General features: G+C 36.5%; 1 pseudogene; it reads right to left on the bottom strand.

The window, feature by feature from the left end:
• Positions 1-171: 171 nt before the first annotated feature.
• On the bottom strand, positions 172-25,720 carry LOC138148108 (sister chromatid cohesion protein PDS5 homolog A-like; annotated as a pseudogene).
• Between the last annotated feature and the right edge of the window lie 2,074 nt (positions 25,721-27,794).

Raw genomic sequence — 27,794 nt, 5'->3', positions numbered from 1 at the left:
TCCCCTATAAGTAACTCAATATTTTCTGTGGATGATTGTTTAAGATTAGAAATATGTTAACAAAGGAATGGAATAAGGATAGATAGGTAGCTTCAACATTTATATTCCAGAAAGCCTGCCTTTTCTGAGGGATATACAATAAAGATATAACATAGAAGTTTTCTTATATTTTCACGTGCCATTGAGTTTCTTTTCAGTATTTGGATCCAAGCTGGAAATTATATAAACATTTAATTCTTCAGATTCAACATTATGATAGACAAAGGAATGTGGAAGATAGTCTCTATCAAAAATTGGTTATCAGTGCTATTTTGATGATATGGATACAATGTTTATCCTTTTTTCTACATGAAGACAGCATTCCTCATAAAGCTGATAAGACCCATCATAACTTCTTTTTTGGACTATGTACTATTTTTCCAACTTTTTTCCCTCACAAAGCCAAGTAACAGTTTGTTGACTAATGAAAGATATATGTTGCCAGCTGTTATTATTGTAACAATGACATCATGACAATTAGCTTCTTTTGGATAATGAAATCTTCATTTGGATAATGAAATACTTCAAGTATTCCATAAGGTCCTTTGTTAAGTTTTGGTGATTCAATAAACAATGATTGGCAAATCTCACCCTTCCTAACCTGACAAGAAACATGAATATCATTGCATCTTTTAAGAAAACATTGCTAAAGAGGCCAAATCTGAGTTGCCAAATCAGACTCTTCAGGACCAATTTAGCTAGCAAATGGACCATGGCAAAATGCCATTGTTCTTAGTTTGAATTCAAACTGTGGTGTGACAGAGAGCAATAAGTGCAAATCTATGGCAAAAATTGTTTATCCAACTAAATGTATATTTGGATAAATCACTTATTGAAGACTTTCCCAATACCAAAACTTGGTTTTAAAAAATAATAATACATGTCTTAACAGTTTGAACTCTTTTTAAAAATAATACTCTTGCAAAATCAAATGTTTGTTTACGTAAGTCTCTATGTGCATGAAAGGCAGTTCATAGGAATAGGATCCAATGCAACAGTTCTTGGGTTACTACACCACCTTCCACAGTGCTAGAACTCATCAAGTCTCACACGTACATTTGGACATTCCTATTGTGGCTGTTGTTGATCACCAAGAAGACAGTTATAAAAAGTTGAATAAAAATTTTGTTAACAGTCTTCCAATTCAAAGCAGATGTTATAGGATTTCATCCAAGCTAAATTCTCTAATAAGTAAAATATATCTATTTTATTGTGGAATCTTGGTATCTTCCCAAAGTTTTAACTACCTTGTAATCAACAAAAATATGTCCTTGGGTTTCTAGTGAGTATATGGCAATTCAGGTAATAGATTCAGAAAATATCAGCCAAACAACTTGCTACAAAAAGATTCATGTCTTTGTTGGGATTCCTGAAGAATAGTTTGGATTCAAGAGACAAGACCCCTTTTCATCTTCTGAGTTCTGAATCAAGATTATAAAAATTTCTACTATCATCTGTAATAGTTTGATCAACTTGTCTTTTAGATATCTTTCAATTATTTCTTTTCCCAAATCACCACTCCGTAGAAGACAGTGGGTGGTTTGGACTGTGTAATGAAGAAATTCATTCTGGAAGACAACTTTTCTTCCATAGTCCTATAGTAACCCTCCTTCTCATGAGGGCTGGAGGCATATGCATCCGTCCCTTTGCAGTCACCATAGAGATTTGCTGGTAGAGTCTGTTATGTGCATATATATAGGAATTTGTTACTATTGCTCCCATATTGCCTGGTGAGAAGAAGCTAAAATTAAGACCAAAAGAAGCAAATGGAAGAAAATTTCCACAGTTTCAATCTTAAATATAAAATAATTAAATAGCTTGATAAAATGTAAGGTAATGACAGAATGGATAAGAAAATAAAACCAAATAATTTGCTATATATAAGCAACACAAATAAAAAATAAAGATAAAATGAAAACAAGAAAATGGAATAAAATTTACTACACCTTAGATTATTCCAAAAAAACAGCGAGTCACAACTATTCTATCAAATGAGACAAAAATAATAATTTACAATTTTCAGAGAGAGGAAGAGGGAAACTGCACTATGCTTGCAAGCACCATAGATAATAGAACAATATCATTATTAAACTATATGTAATAAATGACTATCTAAATTCACAAGGGAAAAGCCAGAATTGAAAAAAAAAGAGAAAAAAACATAAATAAAACAATAATTTTAAGAGATTTTAACGTACCACTCTCAGAACTGCATAAATCTAATAGAGCAGAATCAAAAGGGAAGTTATATCACTGAAAAGGCTTTGAAAAAGTAAGGGTTGAGAGATTCATCACATCTTGTAAGTGACAGCATTAAATAATAAACAAATTTCCCAGAATAGTCAACTGGTGGCCCAATTGATAGAGTCCTGGGCCTGGCATCAAGAAGACCTAAATTCAAATCCAGTCTCAGACATTTACTAGTTTTATGACCATAGACAAATCATTTAACTTCTCTCTGCCTCAGTTCCCTCATCTGTAAAAAGATGTACCTACCTTGTACATTGTTGTAAGGTTCAAATTAGATAATATTTGTAAAGAGCACTTAACACAGTACCTAACCCACAGTAGACCCTATCTAAATGCTTATTCCCTTCACATAGTATCTTTGCAAAATGAGTAGGTCAAAGAACAAATCATAGAAACAGCAATATTATAGAAGAGAATGGCAATAATGAAACAAAATTATAAAGTCATGGGTTATAGATAATGAAAACTTAGACCTGTGAAAACACTAATGAAATAAAAAAGAGAGTATTAAGGTGTCTTCAATGTAAAAACAAGGGACACACAAGTTTATAAACCAAAATAAGCACCAAAGAAGAAATGGTGAAGAAATAGATAATATTAAAAATGAAAGACTATAGAAATTCTGAACAAAACCAAGAGCTTGTTATTAAAATAATAGCAAAATTAATAAGCCTTTAGCTAACCTGACCAATAAAAAGAACATAAAAATCAAATTACCAAAATGAAAAACAAAAAAAGTAAATTGTAATAGAGAAGAAATGGAAAAAATTATTAAAATTTACTGAAAACAATTGTATAAGGTGTCCCCAAAGACACAGAGCAGTTTAAAAGTTATGTTTCCAAAGCAAAGAATTTAATGGGAATGTATGATTATCTACAAAAAATATTAAATACCTAAATTAACAAAAAAAGAAACAGATATCTTAAGCAATGCAGCACTGAAAAATGAAGTTGAAGAAATCATAAAAGGAATTAGCAGAGGAGAGAAAATTCTGGTTCATGATTTACAAGAGAATTCTACCAAATATTGAAAGAGCAATTAACTGCTATGAATATTAATCTCAGTAATTGATCAAGGAAACATTCTGCAAAACTCTTCACCAATGAATATTAATGCAAATTTAAAAAATAAAATCCTAACAAAATAACTACAGTTATATATGAAAATTTATTTGCTGCAATCAGTTTGGACTTGGGAAGATTTGTGTACATACATGCATATATATGTATATGTATATATACACATATGTCATATATACATATATGACATATGTATATCACAGATGCAAGGATAGTTCAATATTAGGATGGTAATTATCACTAACAATTACATTTTTAAAGTTGTCATATCAACTTGCAGAAAAATGTCTAAAACAATATGACACTGATTTATGCTAAAAATCCTAGTCATCATGTAGCTCTTTTAAAATATGGGATAGGACTAGATCTGTGGTTTCACTGGTATAGGGAAGACCCTGGAGGAGGAAATTCTTTCTAACAATTCAGGTCAGTGTCTTCTCTGCAACTTGTGGTCTTAAGAGAGTTACCCAAAGCACTGAGAGTATAAGTAACTTGAACAGAGCCACACAACGTATATGTGTCCATCATGATTTGAACTTCAATCTCTCTGATTCTGAAGCCAGCTCTCTATCTACTATACCACACTAAGCTGCACTACTGCAACTACTACTGCCACCAGCACCACCACCTCACCGACCACTACTGCTACCACGACTACAAATTTTGATGATGATGATATACTTGTAATCTAGTAGAGCATGTACAACTAAGACACATGAAATAAAATTAAATGATACATAATTTTAATATGACAAAATTATAGTTATAAAACAAAAACTTAATATTATTTGTAATTATAAAATAGTAGCAGCTTTCCCAATAAATTTGGGGAAAATAAGGATGTCTTTTTTCCCTAATGTTATTTCACATAGTTCTAAAATGCTAACTATAGCAATTAAGCAGACAAAAAAATATACAAACACTTTACAAATATTAAGGAAGACAAATAATTAGAGAGATATTCAGGGTTTACTAAAAATGAAAATATCTGAATTTAAAGATTAATTTCTCTAAAAACCAAACTATCAAGGGGCTACATTGTACAACTAGAAAGAGTAAAAATAAAATTTGTATGGAGGAACAAGTGGTCTAGGGTCTCAAAGGAAATAATTGGGGGGGGGGTGGAGAAGAGGAATGAAAGGAGAATAGCCAGAGCAAATTATATCATGAAGCAGTAATCACCAAAATTATTTGGTACTAGTTAAAAAAAAATAGGAAAGTTGATCAGTGGAATAGAATGGATAAGTAAGAATTAGAAACAAATTAATTCAGAAGGTCAGGGTTTGATAAACTCAAAAACATAAATTACATGAGGAAAGACTCAATTTGACAAAATCTTTTCAAAAAGCTGAAAAGTAGGTTGGTGGAAAAGAGGGTAACACCAGCATCTTATATTACATACTGTACTAAACTTCAAATGGAAGGAGGGTCATCCTTTCACAACTATATAACTAAGGGAGGATTTTTAACCTAACAAAGGATAGAAGTAATCACAAAAGAGAACACAAGCTAGTTAAAAAAAAACATGAAATTTTAAAAACCTTTGCAAAAATACAATTACTGCAACTATAAGAAACTTTAAATTAGAAATACTTTGTCTCAAATATTTCCAATAAGGATATGATATCTAAGATATAGAAGGAATTAACACAAATATATAAACCTAAAGCATTTCCTAAATAAGTGGTCAAAGGATATCAAGTTTCCAAAAGAATGGCAAGTTATCAAAAACCATGTTAAAGATTGCTTAAAACCTACTAATATTAAGAGAAATACAAACTAAATCCATTCTGAGATTTCACCTCAAACCCAACAAATTGGCAAAGATTGCAAACAACAGAATACTCAGTGTTAGAGAGGTACAGGAAGACAGGAACACTAATCCCCCATTTGTAGAGCTGTGAATTGGACCAGCCCTCTGGAAAAACAATTTTCAACATAAGAAACAAAACAATGTAAGAAAAGTTACTAATTTTTTTATACCCTTTGACAAAAGATTTCTACTTCTTGGTGTATGCCCCAAGGAGGTCAAAGACTGAAAGAAAATCTCATGTATATTAAATTATTCATAGCAGCACTTTTTGTGGTAGCAAGAAACTAGAAATAATCCTATTGATTGGGAAAGAGCTAAACAAATTATGGCATGTGATATTACTGTACCACAAAAAAATACAAATATGAGAGATCCAGCGGAGTAGAAGACTTTTATAAAGTAAGACAGAGCGAAGTCAGCAGAACCAGGAAAACAATATGTACAATATGTACTACAATACAGTGGAATGCTGTACAATTGGCATGACCAATCTTGCCCCTACAGAAGAGATAAAGAAATGAATTCCCCCCACTGCACTTTCCTTGGAGAGTACTGGACTACAACTGTAGAATGGTACATGAACTTTCCATTTTGGTTCTTGTGTTCATTTTGCTTAAATAACTATTTCTTTGTTACGAGGAAAGGTTCACAGGAGTAGGTATCCAGAAACAACTGGTGTTAAAACAAAAGGCACCCATAAAACTTTTAAAATAGAAAAATAAAACAATAATGGTTCCAAAAAACAATAAGTGAAACATATCAGCCTTCTCTCGGTAGAGAGGAAAACTAGGAAGACAGAATGCTATGTACATCATCAGATGGGCCAGTTAGATGTCCTTCTCATTACTCTTTTGCCTACCTGTTTTTCTTTATTACCAGGCAGTGCTCAGTTACAGGGCATGGGGAATAAATGTATATCCATAAGTGGCTTATAAGAAAAGAAAGAGAAGAGAATGTGGAGAACAATAAGATTTCTTTTTAAAATACAATTTAAAAATGAAGTGCTTAGAATTGAGCATGGTATTCCAGATGTCATAACCAAGGCAAAGAGTAGAAGGATTATGAGGTTACATGAAGCACATCTGGAAGTTGTCTGCAATGTCTGTTAATTAGTTGGTCTCCACTAGTTAGATTCATGTTTCATTAATGTGCAAATACTGGAACAACTTCACTTTCAAGATGTTTTTAGGGATATTTAAAACATACACATTTTTGCAAATCTGATGATTCATTTATGCTTTCTCTTTGAATGGTGCCATTTCTTTCTAAATATAAATCAGTTGTGTTGGTGTGTTTTAATGAACATAGAAAACCAAGTTTCACCATTCTATCATAGAAATGTCCCCCATTAAATTCAGTGAGAGTTACGTGGACCCAAAGGCTTGAGGATTGAGCCCTGATACAGGGTCGGGATTTAATTATTGACGCCACATACTTCAAGTCATTATTTCTTACTTGGCTTTCTCATCTTGTCACTCTAAATTGCCAACTCTATTGTTTAATGTAGCAAGGGGAAAATTGAAATGTCTGCCTTCATCTCAGTTGAGCACTCTTTATTGTTTTGTCTCCTATTCATTTAGGAGATGTGCTGGCTGTAGATTATAATCAGCGAGACTCCTAGCTCTCCTTGCCTGCTACCATACTCAGATCAGAATATTTGTTCTGTTGAATTTGGAATTGAGGACCCATATATTTTAATATGATTCCAGTCACTTATATTTTCAAATTATCCCAGCTGATGTTTGTAACTTCATTATTCAATGGAAAAGCAGGTGTGTGAGAGCAGTGGCAAGAAGGATGGATTTGGAGGGAGAGAAACAGAATTCAGATCCTAGCTCTGTCCCTTAATATCAACCCCTTAGCATAGTGTTGTATATAAAGAACTGGCCTCCAAAGGGGGAGACTTGGGTTCAAGTCTACCTCTAATGTGCTAGGTTTGTTTTTGTTTTTTTTTTTTTACCCTGCTTAAGCTGTCATTTCTCACTTGTAAAGTGAGGGTGACATCTATTATTCCTTCTAGTTCAAAACTTATGATTCTACAAGTCAACTTCTCTGGGCCTTAGTTTCTTCATCAGTAAAATGAAGGAATTGGATATACTAAAGATGACTACTAAAGTCCCTTTCAGTTTCGAATCTATAATCAAATTTTGAAGCTCTAGATTAATATTGTTTTTGTTCAGTTGTTTCAGTCATATCTGACTCTCTGTGACCCCATTTGGGGTTTTCTTGGCAAATTTAAATTCCTATTACAATTACAGAGGGTCTGTGTTCAAGTTCTGCTTCTGACATGTACTGTCTATATGCCCTTGGCAAAGTCACTTACCCCTCAGTGATCTAGCCAATTATTTAAGACCATAAGTTGCCAACCATCACTGGGGGAAGGAATTTCTGTGTACTTATGCCAGTGAAATTACAGTCTCAACACTACTTTAAATACTTATTATTGGATAACACAAAGAAGGTAGGATGGAGAAAAACTATTCTATCATTCTGGACAATTCTTCATATCACTGAGAATATTTTGTCACTTTTTTTCTTCAACAATGTACAAAACACCCATACATTTTAGTTGCCATGTCCAAAAGGCATCAGGATCACCTTCGGTCTCCAAAACAGCTCATTGTGAATAATGTGGGAGTGATTAAGGCAACTAGGAAGGGAAGTCTCTTCCTGAGGACAGTGGAGCAGAATCCAAAGCCTGGAATAAACAAAATGCTGGACTGGAACCCAATATCATGACATAGATTTGGATGCATTTGCACAGATATGACACTTGAACTCATAGAACCAGATGAGGTCACCAAAAGAAAGTAGAGAGAGAGAAGTCTCTAGGACAGAGCTTTTGAAGATAACTGGTAGGGAGGAGAAACAGGTCTATCTAACAAATGACACTAAGGAGAAGCAGAGAGGTAGGAAAACCAAAAAAGAGAATGTCAGTGTCTCCTCCATTAGACTGTAATCTCCTTGAGGCCTCCTTTTGTACCCCCAGAATTTAGCAGAGTGACTGGCACATAGTAAGTGAATTGATAAATGTTTATTGATTGATTGTAAGACATCCTAATTCATTGCTGGTAAAGCTGTGAATTGGTTTAACCATTTTGGAAAACAATTAGGCATTATTTAAGATAAGCTACTAAACTGTTTATGGTCTTGATTCAGTAATTCCATTTTGGATTTTGGGTCCCACTGAGGCCTAAGACAGAAAAAAGGATCTATTATATGCCCAAAAATATTTGTAGCAGCCTATTTATAATGATAAAAATCTATAAAAAATAATGTGCTTAATGATTTGAGAATGGGAGAAGACAAAAAAAAAAAGATGGGACAGATGAGCTCCACAATAACACACATCTTGGGGACCTCTTAGTGGCAATGACACCAAAGACCCTTCCCTTGCTTAACCTATTTTTATCATTTTGCTTGCATATTTATTAGGTTTTTGCTGTGACTTTTTTTCTCAGTTCTTTCTATTGAGTGAGGCAAAAGAGGCAAGCGGATCACAGAGGACGGAACAGTTTTCTCCAAAACTCCCGTTTAGATTGGGGGGCAGGAGGAGAGATGCTTCATTTCCCTGTTTGTGCATGGAATCCTGATGCTATAACTGGGAGGGAGCTTAGAAACCAGCTCCTTCTTTTTCAGGCTGAAGACACTAAGATCCAGAAAGCCTATCCCTTGCTTCCCAGAACTCCACCTTCCAACCTTTGTTCTTACTCAGTTTGTAACTAGGAATTCTAGCACCTGATATAGGAAGTAGGATGCTAAAGAAAGGGTGAGGTGAAAGGTTTAGAGGTGATTATGATCATTCTTGTACAGGGAAACAGAGGTCGTAGGATCGTAGACATCAAGGTGGGAGGGACTTTGACAGTCAACCAGACCCTCTCATTTTACAGATGAGGAAACTGAGGCTCAGGAAGAAGTGACCTTTCCAAGGACAGGTAGCCAGTGGGGAAAACCAGGATTTGAACTTCATTCCTCCTATTCTAAAACTGGGTATTTTTCCATTGCACTATAACAGAAGGTTCTTGGAGGGTGTCTTGGAAAGGACGAGAAACTGAGGGGTCAAGAACTTTCTTCAAATTCATTCTGTGAGAGGGCACTGTCAAACAGGGAAAGTAAAAGATAAAAGGGCATCAGTGACTCTTAAAGATTTGTTCGAGAAACTAAGAATCTTTCAGCGGTCCCAATAGCCAAATTAGCCTGCATCAGATTCAGAGAGTTTCCAGGAGAAAAGGCTAGTTGACAATGTCAAAAACTAATGAGAAGTCAAAAAGGATGAAGAGTAGCAAAGCCCTGGGATTTAACCAGTAAGAGATTAATGGTAACCATTGAAAGAGTATTTTCAGTCAAAAGGTGAGATGGGAAGCTAGATAGCAAGCATTTTGAGAAGTGAATGGGAAGTGAGCAAGTGAAGAAAGTAAGTATAGAAGGCTCTTTAGTGGTCTGACCATAAAGAGAGATATTATATAGGAGTTTAGCTTAAGGAGATGGCAGGGTTAAATGAAGAGTTTGAGAATTGCTTGCTTAAGGTTGCTTAAGAATGAGGAATACTGGGCATGTTTATAGGCAACAGGAAAGGAGCCAGTAGATTAAAAAGAGATCCAAAATGAGAAAAAGATGGAGTGAAAGAAAGGACAAGCTCCCAGAGAAGATAGGAGGGAATGGGTTCAAGGGCTAAGTAGAGGGTGTGGCACCAATAAAAGGAACACCTTTTTCCAAGATTAGAACAAAAGTAGAGAGAATGGGGTGGAGGTGGGAGACAATGTAGATGGATTTTAATTGGGGAATAATAGTCTCATGATAGTCTAAATTTTATTTCTAAATTAATAAGCATTGTACTCTGTTCAGTGGGAAGGGGATAAGAGAACAAAGACCTGAGGGAAAAAAGAGAAATAGCTTCTGTGTAGAGTATTATAGAGCAAGTCCTATTTTTTCCTTTATTGATTTGTTTGTTTACTTTTAGTTTACAAGATTCAATTCCACAATTCCTTGAGTTTCAAATTTTCTCTCCCTCCCTCCCTCCCCCCCACATCATGATGACATTCAATCAAGTATAGGATCTGCAAATACTTTCACATTAGACATTAGTCAGGTTATAAAGATGGATTGTATCAGATGGAATGAAAAATGGTAAAGAGGAAATAAAACCAAACAAAAAAAAGATCATGTAGCTTGCTTCAATCTGGATTCATACTCAGTTCTTTCTAGTTCTTTCTCTGGATGTAGACATCTCTCTCCATCATGAGTCTTTTGGGATTGACTTATATCACTGCATTGCTGAGAAGAGTCCAGTCTATCAAATTTGATCATCACACATACGTTGTATCTATAATTGTGTACAAATTTCTCCTGGATAGAGCAAGTCTTCTTAAACCCTTTCTACTTGTGACCCCTTTTCACACAAGAAAACTTTACACAGTCCTGGGTATATGGGTTCATAAAATAGATATACAAATAAAACATTTACTGATAATAAATCATAAAGGATGAAATGAGTTATCCTTGAGGAAGCATTTACATTCATTCACATGGTATCAAACCCCAAGATGAGACAGACCTGGGATAAAAATCCATTATTGCCACCACTGAGAGATGTAGAATGATCAGAAAGGTTTCAGTAAGTTAGTTGGACACCTATGGCATTCTTAGCCCCCAAAACAAACTTTGTGAAACTGGGAATATCAGCATGGCATAACCATGGCCACCAAAAATCCAGAGCCTCCTTATGTATATAAGATGTTGAACATGAACATGTCCCCATGACCCAATGATAGATTTGTCGTAACAGAAGCAAAATACTTTCTATTGAATCTCACTTAGAGGGAAATATAAGCAAGAGTGGAAGTATAAGAACTTAATTAAAATTGATCCTACCTAGGGTGTAGGCACCATGCCCCTCTAGTGTCTAAGCAACCCTTGCTTATTGCTATCAGATCAGATCTGGCAGATTCCCTGGGTGTAAGTGGTTGCAGGTTGAATACAGAGGAGAGCCTGCCCTATGGCAGCATAGGATTTCCAGGATACTTCATCTCCTTGGGAAAGTTTGCAAAGGCTTTTACTATTATAGTTTGAAATACCCAGAACCCTATAGCAGTTCAAAATGTTTAGTGTCAGAAATAAATGGTTTAGGTGGGGAGGTAGTGACCTCATAGGTCCCTTCCCATGGTGATCTGTGGGCAGTTTCCTACCCAATTGATAGGGATACATATGGACCTAATATACTTTCCTCTGCTTTCTTTTCTATCAGTCAGCGCACTAGGCAAAATTACATAAGAGACATTTCCAGAAACCTCCCTCAGAGAAGATAGTCATATCTTCCCTCCCCCCCCCCCACCCTGGCCCTATCAAGCCCAATACAATACTCATGAAAGACAATTCTATTTTTTTCCACTTGTAGAGTTGACTAAATCACACCAACTCCATTACTTTCTCCAAGCCATGGTGCTTATAGATAATTTCTGAGAATCCTTGGACCAGGATCAATCTGGAATTGGAAGCTGATTGTCAGGGGTGTGTTGATAAATTTTTAACAATTAGTTCACCAAAAAGATTTGACACACTTTTAAGTTCAATCTTTATAATTTTCTCCATTACTTAAGTCTAGGCAATCAACAAAACAATAAATCAAGTGCTGAATTATAGCATCTGCTTATTTCTAAGGTGAAAAGGTTCACATTGAAAATTCAGCAGTCTCAGGAGTCTGTATGAGTTGACTTCAGCACATTCCTGCTACAAAATGAATTGCAGAAAGGGAGTTCTGGCTATATTCAATATATGAATCCATAGACTGACCTGACGTAGCTTATTCAGGAAGAGGCTTTCTGTCCAAATGAAGTTCATACATGAGTTCAGGGCAGGAGTAGTAAAGAGAAGTAACTAACATAAAAAAAATTGGGGCATTAGGTTAAATCAGAATAATGGCTAACAATCCCACATCTCCTCATTTACAACTCATTCCTGCTATACTGTGGTAAAGATTGCCCTTCTTCTATCCCAAGGTTTTCCTAATCACAGGCACATCCTGACCCCTTATGAGGTAGGGCTGGTGCAAGAAACAGAGTTGTCTTAATTTTTAATCAATGACCTGCAGCTGATGAACAAACTGCTTATCATACTGAAAGACTTCCAGAAGGGGGCTCCAGAGACTAGGGAGTTGTGCTAACAAACTGTGTCAACCCCATAAAGACCTGGCCATGATGCTACAGGTATTTGTGAAATTGAGGCTTAAGTAACCAGTGGAGTCATTTTCCTTGGATCCAGATAGAAAAGAGAGCCCCTTCCCCACACACACACTCTTTCATTGGGTTGGTTCTCAGCCCAGTACAATTTGTGGACATTTACTATTAAATTCTCCTTAATGGTTAGGACAAGGTAGCCTTCATGGTCTTGCTGCCAATAGTCCACCTGCTTATTATTATTAGCTGCTTATTTTACTGAATATAGACTTCTTTAAAAAAACATTGATATCTTTTGTTTTTACATCACCTAAATTTCCCCATATATTCTTCATCCCCTCCCAGAGAGCCATTCTTGATGACAAGGATATGAACAGTTTTCTTCCACACAGTGAGGAGGTATTGGTTCATCCAAAAAGACTTGATATCTATCCTTTGAAGCTAAAATGACTAATCACTAGATGTGACCCTTCCAGAAGAGACAAGGGAACATTCTTCCTGGATGTCAAGTGAAAACTTGACATGAAATACTCCTTGGCAATTTCATCATTATCTGTGTTCCCAAACATAATCAGTTGAAGGCAGATCTACTGTCACATGGTAAGATTTGAATCCCAGTTATCCTGAATCCTTGTACTTACTAGCTGTGTGACCATGGATAAGTCATTTAACTCTGGCTTAGTTTCCTCATTTGTAGCATGAGCTAGAGAAGAAAATGGCAAGCCTCTCCAGTATCTTTGCTAAAAAAAAAAACCCAAATGGCATCACAAAATGACTGAACAACAGCATCTTGAGTTCAAGTCAACTGACCTACCTACTGTCAGAAAAAGTCAGCTTCTCCAGAACTCCTGGTGTCTTTCTGATCAGATATGAATTTAATAGCTCTGCAACCTGTTTTATCTGGCTTGGCTTGTCTCAGTGTCCCTGAATTTCTGCACTTTGTTGACACCCGGATACCAAAAAACCCTGAATTTGTAGTCAGAAGACCTGGGTTCAAATCCCTACTCTGCTACTTGCCATCTGAAAGTAGAGAAAAGGAGGTAGATAAAGATGTGTCATTTGATTAGATGTTGGGATTGGGGGAGAGTAAGATAGCATAAAAATTCAAGAATAGCTCCTAGGTTACAAATCTAGGTGACTAAAAGAATTATGGTGGACATGACAGAAATAGGGAAATTAGGAAGAGAAATTAGTTTAGGGGGTAATAATCAACATACATTTCATGAGATCTGTTCTTGATATATTGAATTTGGGTTGGACAAGGGACATCCAGGTAGAGATAATTGGATAGTTGAAGATTCAGGACTATAGTTCAGGATAGAGATGAAGTTTAGAGATATAGATGTGAAAGATTTCTACATCGAGACTTGATTCCATAGAAATTAATGAGCTCACCAGGAGAGAAAGTACAGCGAGAGTTGTGAAGGCCCAGGACAAAACCCTGCATTATAATCTATACATACATCCTTTAGGTAGAAAGGGAACAATGAAAAATCAATGTCATGAAAACCCAGGGAAAAGAAGGTATCTGGGGAGAGGTACTGTCCAACAGTGTCAAGAGAGAAGTCAAGAAAGACAAGAACTGAGAAAAGGCCTTTAGTCATAAAGAAATTGTTGATGATGTATTTCAGTCAGTGGTGAAAGTAGACTGAAAAGTGTTTCAAAAAATGAAGTCAGACTGAGGGGGGTGATAAAAAATGGAAGAAATAAATATAAAAATGAGGATATTGTCAGAGAAAAGTTGTTTGTTTGTTTTTTAATAATGGGAGAGACTTGGTCATGTTTATAAACACCAAGGAATGAAAAATGAATATTAGGAGAGGATGAAAATTAGGAGAAGAGAGGAAATGTTCAAAGGTACAAGCCCCTAGAAGAGAAGGAATGAGGTGATATGAAAGATGCAAGTAAAAGTATTGCCTTTGGCAAAAAAAAGGACCAACCAATGCTCTGAAGACTGTAGAAAAGGAACAGAAGATAGGGGCTGGTGTTGAGCTGTCATGGTGAAAAGATGAGGAAGAGAGGAAGTTCAATATGGAAGGTTTAGATATTTTTTTATTGAAGCCTGAGGCAGTGAGGCAAGATACTCTGCTGAAAGGGAAGTAAAAGTGGTAGCATAGAGAGTTTGAGAAAAGAAGGTTTTTTAAAAGCAAACACTTTTTAAAAATGTGATAAAGTGCTGATCAAAAAAGAATGAAAGGTGCAGCATATTCTAATTAATATGCAGCAATGAAGATCCAGGTAAAATAATATAACAAATTTTAGAAGACACCGTCAACATGTTTTTGTGAGTTCACTGGACTTCAAGATGGCTCTGATACTTACCTACCCAACTGACCTTCAGCAAATCACTTCACAGCACTGGGCCTCAGTTTTCTCATCCCTACAATATGGGTGGTTGGACTGGATGATCTCTACATTCAAAGATATGCTAGTAAATGTATAACCAACTCTCCCAAGGGGGGGGAAATCTATGCAGAACATGCATTTAATCTGTTGGGGGTGGCTAGGTGGCACAATGAATAGAGCACCAGTCCTGGAGTCAGGAGTACCTGAGACACTTAACACAAAAACTAGGCATGTGAGCTTGGGAAAGTCACTTAACCCCAATTGCCCTCTAAAACGAAAAAATAAAAATGATAAATTTAATCCGTTTATTTTCTTCATAACTGTCTTAAGACTAGACAATGAAGAAAACAATAAATCAAGCCCTCATTTGTTTGCCAGTTTCCAAGGTGTAAGTGCTTGCACTGATAATTTAACAATTGGTTCCCAAGAGTGGGTTCAAGTTGGCTCTAGCATTCTCCTGTTTCTAAATTCTGTGATTTTATGGTGGTACTAGACCCTTAATTATTAGTTCTGCACAATGATCTGATAGACTGTGCATATCTTTCTTTTTGCCTGTGCATATCTTTTTTTTTCTAAAGCAATCGGGGTTAAGTAACTTGCTCAAGGTTACAAGGGCCAGTTATTTTTGTGTGGGTGCCAAGTATTTAAGGCCGGAACCAATCCCAGGTCTCCCGATGCTGAGGGCAGCGCTCTTACTCACTGCGCCACCTGGACACCCCTTGTGCATACCCTTTGATGCAGCAATATCACTGCTAAGTCTATATCCCGAAGACATACCCCCAAAAGGGAAAAGGATCTATTTGTACAAAAATATTTATAGCAGCTCTTTTTGTGGTGGCTAAGAATTGGAAATAGAGAAGATGTCCCTCAAAAATTAGGGAATGGCAAAACAAGCTGTGGTATATGATAGTGATGGAATATTATTGTGCTATAAAAAAATGATAAGCAGCGTGATTTTTTTTAAAAACCTGGAAAGACTTACACAAACTGATACAAAGTGAAGTGAGAACCAGGAGAGTGCTGTTCACAAGTAACAGCATTGTTGTATGATGAACTGTGAATGACTTAGCTAGTTATTCTTGACAATGCAATGATCCAAGACAATCCCAAAGGACTAATGGTGAAGCATACTATACACCTGCAGAGAAAGAACTGATACTGTCTGAATACAGACTGAAGCATATTATTTTTCTTTCTTTTTCCTTCCTTCCTTCTTTCCTTTCTCCTTTTCTTTCTTTCTTTCTTCACATCTTCTTGTACAAAATGGCCAAAATGGAAATACATGATTGCACATGCATAAACTATATCAGATTGCCTACTGTCTCAGAGAAGAGGGAGAGGAGGGAGGCAGGGAGGGACAGAATTTGGAACCTGAAACTTTTTTAAATGTTTTTAAAAAAATAACATGTAATTGAGGAAAAAATAAAATATTTTATAAAATAATATTCTAGAACAAAACAATATACTTTTCATCTAAACAGACAAAAATTCACTTAACAGAATTTAAGAATTTGTGAACATAAGAACAGTTGGAAAGAGGAACCAGAAAAGTTGTGCTGATTCATTGTATTTAAAGGCTAAGATTGATAAGTACAGACATACCTAGGAAATTGTTTCACCTGGTACAAAAATAGTTGGGGGGGGGGGGCGAGTTGTAGATGACAATGATAAAGACAGCCCAACCACTCCCAGGGAGGGATGACCCATTCTTCCAGAGTTCCCTCTTAGGAGTTGAGAAGGAAATTGGGCCTCAGGAGAGGGGTGCCACAGCAAAGAACCACAGGCAGGGCCATGGGGTGGTATGCTCTCTGGGTTATTATGAGAAGAAAGCATGCTTCACCCAGACCCACCCCCTATGTCAGCATATTGGGACAAAGTCTTGGTGAACTCGCCCTACTTGTGAAAGTTTACTCAGTTTTCATTAGAGCTCAAAAGTCACTCTTGGAAGAAAGAGGAAAACCATTTCTAGCAGCTATGCTCAAGGAGGGTTCTGTCAGCATTAGTTACATGAAGTAAGTTAAGAATATCTGTGTCAGCAGTCATGAATGCTATTGCATCAGAATTTCTCTTTTATTCTCTCCATATATACGTTATATATTTGCATATATGTTCACATATATATTATATAGATACATGGATAAAGACCAAAGAGAGGGACTGATTTGTTTATAACTCAACATGGAAATATTTTCCTAAGGGAAATATTCCTATAATAGATGTGAGTGTTTGTGAATGGAAAGACAAATCTTTACTCTTTGCTTGCTATGGGAGAGAATCCTAGAAAAGTTCTAATTTTGCATGATCTGCTAAGGTTCACATCCAAAAGGAGAATTTCTGATGAGTTGTAGTTGATGATTCCTCTAGACAATTACAGGGACCTGTACTCTGGATCACCTTCTATGAAAAGCTTTCAATCCTTTCTATGAGCATTTTTATCCTGATTTTCTGCTTTATATTTCTAGTACTACTGTGCAGAAACAGTCCCAACAGCCTATTGTTAGCACCTAATCATAGAGCAAGGGCACTTGTATTTTTTCTGCAGTTAGAAAAATCACACATTCCCTTGTTCATCCTCCCTATTCTTTCCCATGGTCCCACCTTCCATGACAATAACAAAAGTCCCAATGTAATTTTATCTCATAAAAATTAGGTTTTAGCAGAATTCAGATGAAATATCTGACCTATTTTTGTTCCAAATCACCAATAATGAAACATACCTCCCACCTCTCAGCAGAGAAAAGGTGAATTAGAGGTCTACAATAGGGTGTATATTGTCAAACACAATTGTTCTGTTTCACTGGTTTCCTTTATAAAGGAAGGCTCAGTTGGGGAGCACAAGAGCACCCACATCCCAGGGTTGTTGTGGAGATCAGATGAGATAATATTTGTAAAATGCTTAGCACAGTATCTGGAACATTGCAAGCTCTACATAAATGCTATATATCTAGATGTAGTAGTGGATAACCAGTAGTAGTAGTAGCAAAAGGCTTCCATTTTCACAAGCTAATCATTGTTAATTGGTTAAGTGGAACCATAGAGTTAATCACTTCGTGCTTAACAGCAGAGGTAACATCACAGTGAAAGCTCAAGTTAATATATAATATAGCATTAGAAAAGAAACACTCCAAACTCCTTGGTAGTACCCATAAAATCCTCAGGGAGAGATGTAGCCAACCTCATCGTGGAAGAGTGACATAAGAGCAATCACCACACTGACAAAACAGTATTGTTGCTTTCAGTCAATTTCCTTCCTGACCCAGAAATAGACTTCCAAATTTATATTTCACTTTCTACCAGAACTTCCCTTTTGAGATGGAACAGTCTCCACACACAGAACAAAAATGTCTGTTCTTTCTCAAAATTATTTTTAAAGGCAAAACAACTTTTTAAACATATCTTCCTATGCCCAGAGGCCTCACAGGTATAATTGATGAGAAGAAAATGCAAATCAGAATGTTTCAGAACAGGTGAGAATTCCATCCATTTTCACAGGTGAGAGTGTTTCAGCTGGTAGGGAAATTACACATTTCTTACTGATACCGTGTTTCCCCAATAATAAGACACTGTCTTATTATTTTTTTTGGACAGAAAAACACCAGAGGGCTTATTTTCAGGGGAGGGCTTATTTTAATGAACATTGACAGCAATTTTAATAAACAGGTAAATGTGAACAAAAAAATGTACCTTTATTCAATAAGCAAATCACTGGGGAAGAACAGGATGATGCGCTCACTGCTGCAGCTCTGATTGGATGCAGCTCGGAGCGCGGTGTGCTTTTCACGGCGGGGGTGGGGGCGATGCATACAGAGGGTACCGTAATGTAGCGTGTAGCACAGGGGATCGCCTTCACTACAGTAGCAATCTCAATAGGGCTTATTTTCGGGGGAGGGCTTATTTTAGAGGAACCTTACACAGTAAGGGGAGGGCTTATTTTCAGGATAGGTCTTATTATCAGGGAAACACGGTATATGAGAATTGTCTATTTTATCACTTCGTGTTTTGTGCTATTTTCATATCATAAATCTGAAATAATGGAATACTAGAAAAACTAATTTCCTGGGAGAAGGACAATATCTGATTGAGGAGGCCTAAGTATAGATTTAGATCTAGAAGTGACCTTTGAAGAGATACATCTTGTCCCTATTAAGGTTAACCCCTCTATTTGTGCTTTCCTCTGCTGAAAGTTTGCCCCATCAACCATGCCCTCCCTCTCATTCACCTTTAATCTTTTTTTTTCCTAGTGCAGTGTTTTTAAGGTCCATGGACCCTAGGTTAAGAGTCCTTCAAACAGATCCTTTTCTCCTGTGCACACTTCCATATCCCCAATGTTTGATGTTTGATGGAAAAAAAGATACTTTATTTGACCTTGCCATACCCTCAGGGTTTCATTAGTATCAATCTTTCCTTTCATTTTCAAGTTCCTAGAAATAACTCTACTCTCATTGAAACCATTGCTGTATCACCCATTCATTTTTCAATCTCAACCATTCAGATTTCTGAGTGTACTCTCTTCTAAATCTATTCTCTCAACACACACTTGAGTCCATAAACAGACTCAATGACTCTCCTTTCCTTGCTGATAAACCCCACCTCCTGGAGGACTTGTGGAATGATCCAGAATTTTAGTATTACCCTGCAAGCAGAAAGTACTTGGAGTTGCTGGAGAATTATCCTTACCTCTGATCAATCCAGTTCATTCTGGGATATAACCAGTTCTCATGGATTTAGATCATTACCCTGATTTTTAGTTCTTCCTTTTCTGTTGTTTGTTGTTCAATCATTTTTCAACTGTAACCAACTCTGTGACCTCATTTTGGGGTTTTCTTAGCAAAAATACTGGAGTGGCTTGCCATTTTCTTTTCTAGCTCTTAATAAATCCAATGGCCTTTTCTCAGTTCATATTCTTTATTGTAATCATGCCTTCTGGAAGAAGGGAAAGCTCAAATCTCTGCCACTTATATGCCAAAATCTGCTGGGATTTCAGGACTCCAATGATAACCTTAGTTTAATCATAGTATAGTTACAAATCTGAACCTCCACAAAATAATTTCCCTGTATTGCTTGAGACAGAAAGAAGTTTAATGAGTACGAAAAGCACAAGGACTGTAGGGAAAATTTTAGCTCACCAGATGTACCAATCTATTAAAAAAAATCCTCCATTAGAATAAAAACAAAACCTTTAGCAACAATCTTAAATGTACAAAACGTGCAATTATTCCTATAAAGAAAATTACAATTAGTACAAATCCTAAAAGCAACGGATTTTTCAAGTCTGAGTTGGGGGTGAGGGAGAAGAGAGGAAGAGAAATAGGGCAAAGGAAGGAGAAAAAGAAGAGACAGAGAAACTGTCTTCTGATTGATCACTCTTCCATTCACTGTAAGAACATGCATTTACTAATGCCTCTAGAAAAGCTGGGGAGAGCAAGTTCAGGGAGAATCTTTTACTGGTCTAGGCTTTAGCAGAACTCAGCATATAGAATCAGTCCAGAAAATTCCTCACTCATAGAAAAAGAAAAGAGAAAAGCTAAATTCAAGAGCAAACACTCCCAAAAAAGCATATCTACAATTTCTGTTCAAACTAGGTCACATGCTCCTCCCTGAGATGTGTCAATGACTCCTACTATAAGCTGTACCATGAAGAAGTGATTTTGGAACAAAAAGAATCTGGTGTGTGTGTGTGTGTGTGTGTGTGTGTGTGTGTGTGCCTGCGTGCGTGCATGCGTATGTGTGTGTGTGTGTGTGTGTGTGTGTTTTGAACAGGAAGCCCTCTTCCCTATCTAGTCCAGATGATTCAACAGGGAAAATATCTCTAAATCAAGAGGACCCTACTCCATTCAACATGGAAAGTCACTCCCTTAATTCTGTGATCCATTTGGGGATCATCTCAACTAGCTGGACCAAAATGGGTATAGAATTAGGATCTTCTTCCAATCTATTCAGTCATCGTTAAGGGGAGAGATCACTGTGGAGAAGGGGCCCACTTTCCTCACCACCCCCAGCAATAGCTGCTATTCAATTGCCATCAATATACAAGAGCCCTGAGAGTGACAGTACCCACCAGACCATCAGTCCTGCTTCCAGCCCATGTTTCATAATCATTATCACAAAAGCAACTCATGTGAAGAAGGAGCCAGCCATCTTTCTCTAAATGTCACCCACAAGGCAGGCAAGCCAACCTAATTGAACCATTGATACTCAGGTGTGGAGGAGGCAGGGAGAGACATGAGGCAGCATATGTCAGTAAAATCAGACCACAATCACCACTTTGAAGACCATCTCCCCTTAAACTCCTATGGAAATAGCTCAGGACCCCGAACACCAGAACCTTGGGAATATCAGTACTTCCATCCTAGTGCCTGTAGACCTCATCCTGGGAAGCAACCCCTGTGGCAATTGGTCCTGCAGGTGCAACAGCCACAGATACTGAAAATTCAAAAAAGAAAGTTCTTGTCATTAAAGTCCTTGGGACTGTCAAATGACTCACTATCATAAACTGTTAAAATTTTATCAGTGGAAATGACATTAAAGAAGAATCATTAGCATCTGCTTTGCTGTTGTGCCCAGGGACTTTTCCATCTGACTCTCAGCTAAAACCTTCCATACGTGTTATCTCTCCCATTAGAATGTGAGCTCCCTGATTATAGAACTATCTTACTTTTCTATTTGCATCCCTGGAGCTTAGCACAGTGCTTTACACTTATTGTAAGTGCTTAATAAATTTTTCATTCATTCATTCAACCGCCTTCATTCCTATTTGAATAATCTAGAAGCTGATAGCCACCACATTAGCAAGCATGGGAAGATCTAAGGAAACTCTTCAGCCAAAACCTCCCTAAATCATGGTACCTGCACCCTAATACTGAATGCCTGACGAAGTCTGACCAGAGCAAAACAGGAAGATATTCTATCTGCCTACTCCCCAATCCTTAGGTAGCCTAAGATCACATCAGGTTTTTTTGGCTGCTATATTACACCATTGACTCATATTGTTTATGTTGTCTCTGTGTAAGACCCCAAAATCAAACAAACATCTAACTAACCTACACTCAGCTTACATTTATGAAGTGGATATTTTAAAAATTCAAGTCAAGCTTTACATTTATTCCAATTGAAGTTCTTTTTCTTTGATTAAACCAAACTTTCTATCCTTTTAAAAACTGTTTTCATCCTGATTAACCTCAAGTATGTTAACCATATTTCTTGGTTTTCTGTCATCTGTAAATTTGATAAACACACCACTTATCATTTAAATCATTAACAGAAAAGTGGAACGACACAAGGCTAGGGATGGATTTCTGGGGCACACCACTGGCCAACACTGTCGAATTAGACTAGTCTAATATTATTAATATTAACAACTGACATGTTTATAATGTTTTAAAATTTGCAAAGGGCTTCATATACATATCTCTAAACAACTCTGTCATAGGCACTACACTTTGCAGTTGAGGAAACTGAGGCTCATTAACTTTTCCAGGGTTCCCTAGTTAGTAACTATCAAAGTCAGGATTTGAACCCAATTCTTTCTACTTCCTAGTTCAGCAATCCATTCACTATGTTGTGCTGCCTTTTTAACTATTTGATTTCAAACATTCAGTCATTTCTGAATTTAGCCAACTATCATCTCATCCAAATCCATTTCTCATTTCCATAAGAATAACATAAGATGATTTTTTCAAATGCCTGCTCAAAATCTATATAAATTATAGCAACAGGATTCCCCTGTTCTATCAGGGTAGGTAGATCCAAAAAAAAGGAAATAAGGTTAACCTCTCTTGACCTGCTCATGATGAAGCCATGGTGGCTTTTTGTGTTCACCACTTCCTTTTGTAAATGTTCACAAACCAACTTTTAATAGATTTTTTTGGGGTCAAAACCTGCAATTTCACCACTTCCTTTTTTAAATGTTACTAACCATCCTTGAATAATATGTCCCAGAAATTTGCCCAGAATAAAAGTAAAGCTCACCAGCCTATAGTTTTCAGGCTTCACTCTCTTCCTTTTATTGAAAATTAGGACAGCTTTTGACCTTTTCTTTGACACCTCTCATTTTCCATGATCTTTCAAAGATCACTGAAAGTAACTGAGCAATGACATTCACCAGCTGATTCAGTGCTCTGGAATCAATCAATCAACAAGTATTTTAGTAAGCCCCTGCTAGGTCTCTAGCACTGTGCTAGATTCTAGGATACAGTTACAAGGATTGAAACAATCCCTAATCATGAGGAGTTTATATCCTAATGAAAGAGGCAACAAGTACATTTAAAATACAAGTAGGATAAATTTAAAGTCAACACGTGCAAACATATACATACAGAAAGTTAACCATAATGTTTGTTGTTGTTGTTTTATGTTTATCCTTCATTATCAAAGAGGACCAATAACGTCACAAAGGTGATGTCTTGACTTGCGAGTGAATTGGATTTAAGTGAGACAAGGACTGTACCAAGTCACCAACCTTGCTCTCTACACCACAGCCACCTGGGTCCAGTGGCAAGATATATATAGATCATGATGACTGGAGATGGCCCCAGATGCAATGGGAAACCTTGGCCCTTTGGGGTTTTTTAGTATATATAAGGTATATGTAAATATATACCTATAAGATAAGTTTGGGGGAAAGACACTAGTACTTGAGGGTATCAGAAAAGGCTTCATGAGAGATGGTGCTTGAACTGCATCTTAAAGCAAGAGAAAGACTACGAAGCAGAGATAAGGAAGGAGAGCTCTAGGCTTGGGGGATGGCCAGTGCAAAGGCACAGAAACCAGTGTCTTCTGTGAAAAATAGAGAGAAGGCTGCGGAGCAATGCCGATTTTGGCAAGAACGGTAGTTTGGGGATAAGTAATGTAAAGTGTTAAAAAACTAAACATAGGAGTGGAAATTTTATTCTAGTGGTGATAGGAATCCATTGGAATTGATTGAGGAGGAAAGTGATACAGACATTTGAATAAAAAATAATTACGTTGGCAGTTACATGTAGGATGAACTGAAAGAATAAGAAACTTGAGGCTAGGAGACTAAGAGATAACAAGAACCTAAACTATGGTACGTTAGCTATGAGTGGAGAAAAGGGGTTAGATGCAAAAGGTATTATAGAATTGGAAATGACAAAATTTGGTAACTGATTGGATGTTTGGGGGGAGGGAAAGTGAGAATAATGCCAAGATTAGGAAGCAGAGAGAATGGAAGAATGCTATTTCTTTCCAAAGAAATAGAGAAGTCTGGAAAAGAAAGCTGTTTGGGAGTAAAGATATTGAGTTCAGTTTTGGACATACTGAATTTGAGTTATCTCTGGGGACATCCAGTTTGAAAAGTCTTACAGGCAACTGGTGATGCTTGAAACTTAGGGGAGAGGTTGTAGCTGAATACATACATACATATGTGTATACACATGCATACATATATATCATATGTATGTGTGTATTGTGTGTTTGCATCTGAGACATTTGTATAGAGGTGGCCATTAAACCCATAGGCGTAGATGAGGTTACAAGAGAGAGTACAGAGAATTTAGAGGGAGAAGGGAAATGTGGTATAATATGGTTGAAGGGCCAATAAAGAAAACTAAAGAGGAGAGATCAAACAAGTAGGAGGAGAACCACATAAGAGTAGTATCATGACTATCTAGAAAAGAGAGAGTCTTCAGGAGAGGGTGGTCAACGGGTTCAGCTACAGCAAATAGGACAGGAAAGATTGGGACTGAGAAAAGCCCATTAAGGATGAAATGCATCTAAACCCTGTGACGTGTTCTCATCAAGGGCAGGTAGGGGTTCTCTTACTATGCTTCTACTTATCTTTCATTTCAATTCCCTATTACTCATTTTGTTCTGTCCTTTCTAGTTCCAAGATAATTCTCTTTGGAAGAGAAAATGGCAGCAATTAAATGCTGAGTACTTCTGCCTTCCCATCATGATCCTGTATTATCATCTCATCCACCCTGAGCAGAGGTCCTATTCCTTCTTTGATACTCTTGTCTTCCATAGTATATCTTTTACAAAACTCCCTTCTTCTTGCCCCTAGATGACAATTTCATGTTATTTTGAGTTTTAGTGCTTCTCACCCAATTTTTACAGGACCATACTTTTCTGTTCATGCTTTGTTATCTGCCCCTGCCTTTTACCTTTTTGCACTTTTTAATCTAAGTTGATTCACAAGTTCCTTATGCATCAACATTGATCTCTTTAGATAACTCCTTTTCCTCCTCTTCAAAATTGTTCCTATTTCTATCTCATTCTTGAAAGTCTTCTATCCTCATAGCACTGACTTTCCTTATATAATATTTCTTGGTTTTTAATATATTTTATTTTCTTAAATATTTCCCAATGAATTTTTTTAATTAATGTTTATTTTTTGAGATTTTGAGTTCAAAATTATCTCTCTTCCTCCTGCTTCTCCCCCATCCCTTGAGTACTCTACATAGTTTTAAACCATGGGATCCAATTTATTCTTCTCTGAAGCCTTTTAAATCTCCTTTTCCAACAGATAATGCTACGTGTCTGTGAGTAATAAAGCACTACCTTCTCTGAAGGACTAAAATTGTGGGTGAGTCAAAGAGCAATGGAAAGGTGCATAGTGAGAAGATAATATTAGTATTCCATGGCATATTACCAACAATGTGTTGCATGCAAAAAGGAATTTAGCATAAAAGATATCATCCACAAAGTATATAATTGGAAAAGGAGATGGGTTGGTCATGTAGTAAGACTAAAGAATAACCAATAGATAAACAAGAGCTTTTCTGGTATCTGTGAGATGCTGCCAGGCATTCCTTTCTATAATCTCTCATAAACTTTAAAATTTCATCTTTCAAGGCTCATGGTTATATCCTCTGCGATGTCATTCCTGATCCCTGACACTCCACCCGCACTTTGTTAATGCTCTTTCTGTCCATATATTGCCACTTTGTATTTATTTACCTTTGCACATGCTGCAAGCCCCCAGAAGGACATAGGCTCTTTGAGGGGACAGACTATTTCTTAAAGAGGAAGGACTATTTGTTGAATTTTCAACACCTGTCATGGTGTTGTTGTTGTTGTTTAATATTTAGTAGGTACTTGCTAAAGTTTGTTGAATTGAATTGATTTGGGAAACCTAGGGAAAAACCCTTCAGTGTTTTAGGTAGACCCTCTTTGGAGAACTTATGAACGAGAATTATACCAGATGAGAAGGAATAGAAGTTGTAATCTATACATTTATATCAATGAGATAATAAATCCATCTAAGTACTGAAGTATAGAAAAAGGAGAGATGGAGCAGAGTTTGACTACCATCTCCAAGGACATGAATATTCTTAACTGCTGTGTTATTAATTCATGGAGGACAGATAAAGAGGAATCAATCAGCAAACATTTATCAAGTATCTAATGTGTGTCAGACAGTGTTCTGGGCACTGAGAGCACATATGCAAAGAATGAAACAATCTTAACTCTCAGGGAAGAATAATCTTAATTTAAAATAGAAGAGCTTTGAGGTGGTCTTAAAGAAAAAATTCTTGACTAATTGAATACTAAAACATGAAAGAAAAAAACTCCTGAAGGAAGCTGTAGAATCTTGATATCTGATGTTTATGAAACCAAGAGATAATACCTTATCCTGAAGAGTTTAGTCATTTCCGATAGTCATTTCCCTAAAAGCCAGGAGTTAGTTTGGATTATTTTTCAGGATGCCTTTGTGCTCTACAAATGTGATTAATCAGTCAATCAATAGGCATTTATGAGACTCCTACTTTGTACCAGGATGGATGTTGAAGATACAAAGAAAAAATTTAAACAGCCCCTGCCCTCAAGAAAGTCACATTCTTGCAAATTGTTTAATCATCACAAAAATATCTTCTTATGTTAGAAAAAGTACAAATATTATTCCTACATATATTGTAGTACTAGTGACCCTAATCAATATCTAACCTATAGGCTCTATCAAACTGGAAATACTTTGTGTACAGGCCTGATAATCAATTCTATATCTGTTGTGTGCTCAAGTTTGGAAAGACTTATTCCTAGAATATTGGCCTCTAAGTAATGACTTTTTTTGACCAGAGCAACCCATAAAACATTCTTCTAAAACACAAAGAGGCTGTAATCTGTGTTAGTGGAGGGAGTATACACAAAGATAATACTTTGAATTCTTGTATTTAAATGTTTTTTGTTTTGTTTTGTTTTTACTTTCCAATATAGTGCAAATATTAAAAATGCTAGATTTAGAACCAGAAGATTTGGGCTTGAACATGCCTTTGCCACTTAGTATCTGTGCAACTTTGAATGAGTAACTTAATTTCTATGATCCTCAGCTCACTCATCTTTGAAAAGAGAGCTTTATAATTAAAAGTCCAACTCTACATCCTCAATAATGAAGCCATAATTGATTTGATCAACTAGAAATAGGGAATGAGTCCTGGAGTTAGAAACAGAAGTGAGTTTTCTGATCTTTGCTCTAGGGATCTAACAGTTACACCCTATTTCTTCTAGATACATGTATGTGATAAACGACTATATTTTTTCTTGGCATGCACATCTGCAAAAAAATCTGATCTTATCTTTGTGGAAAATTAGGGAATTCTTCCACGAGCACAGATTACAACCATACTATAACTCCATAGAAAAATTAGGCACATAAAGGGTAAATTGCTTTTCCAGGATCTCACAGTAATTAAATGTTACTGACAGGAGTTGAATCCAGTTCAGCTTGACTCAGCCCTCAATCCATTATACGATACTGCCTCTCATGTCTTTTTCATGACATAGGACAGATTGACATGTTGTCTGCACTGATAGAATATAGGCTAATGGAGGGCAGGAACTATCTGATTTTTATCTTTGTATTGACAGCACCTAACACAATGCCTATTGTACAGTAGATACTTAAATGCTCTTTGATTAGTGACGTACTGCACTCTTTATTATTGATGACTCGGTTTCAAAGGGCACAAAGTGATGGCTAAAGTCATTACACACTCATAATAATTTGAACTTCTGAAAGATCATCTGGAAAACTAGACCAGAAACACTTTTTCAAGTTAAATTTATCTCAATTTTCTATAATCTGGTAGGTCAGAAAAGTTCAATATTAGGGATAGGGACTAGACCAGTGAATGTAC

The sequence above is a fragment of the Petaurus breviceps genome, unplaced genomic scaffold (genome assembly GCF_028583685.1).
Source record: "Petaurus breviceps papuanus isolate PSGF00001 unplaced genomic scaffold, PetGlider_PUasm1.0 90822, whole genome shotgun sequence".
Lineage (NCBI taxonomy): Eukaryota > Metazoa > Chordata > Mammalia > Diprotodontia > Petauridae > Petaurus > Petaurus breviceps.
Note: the sequence above shows the minus strand (reverse complement) of the source record. Positions and strands in the feature narration are given on the sequence as shown.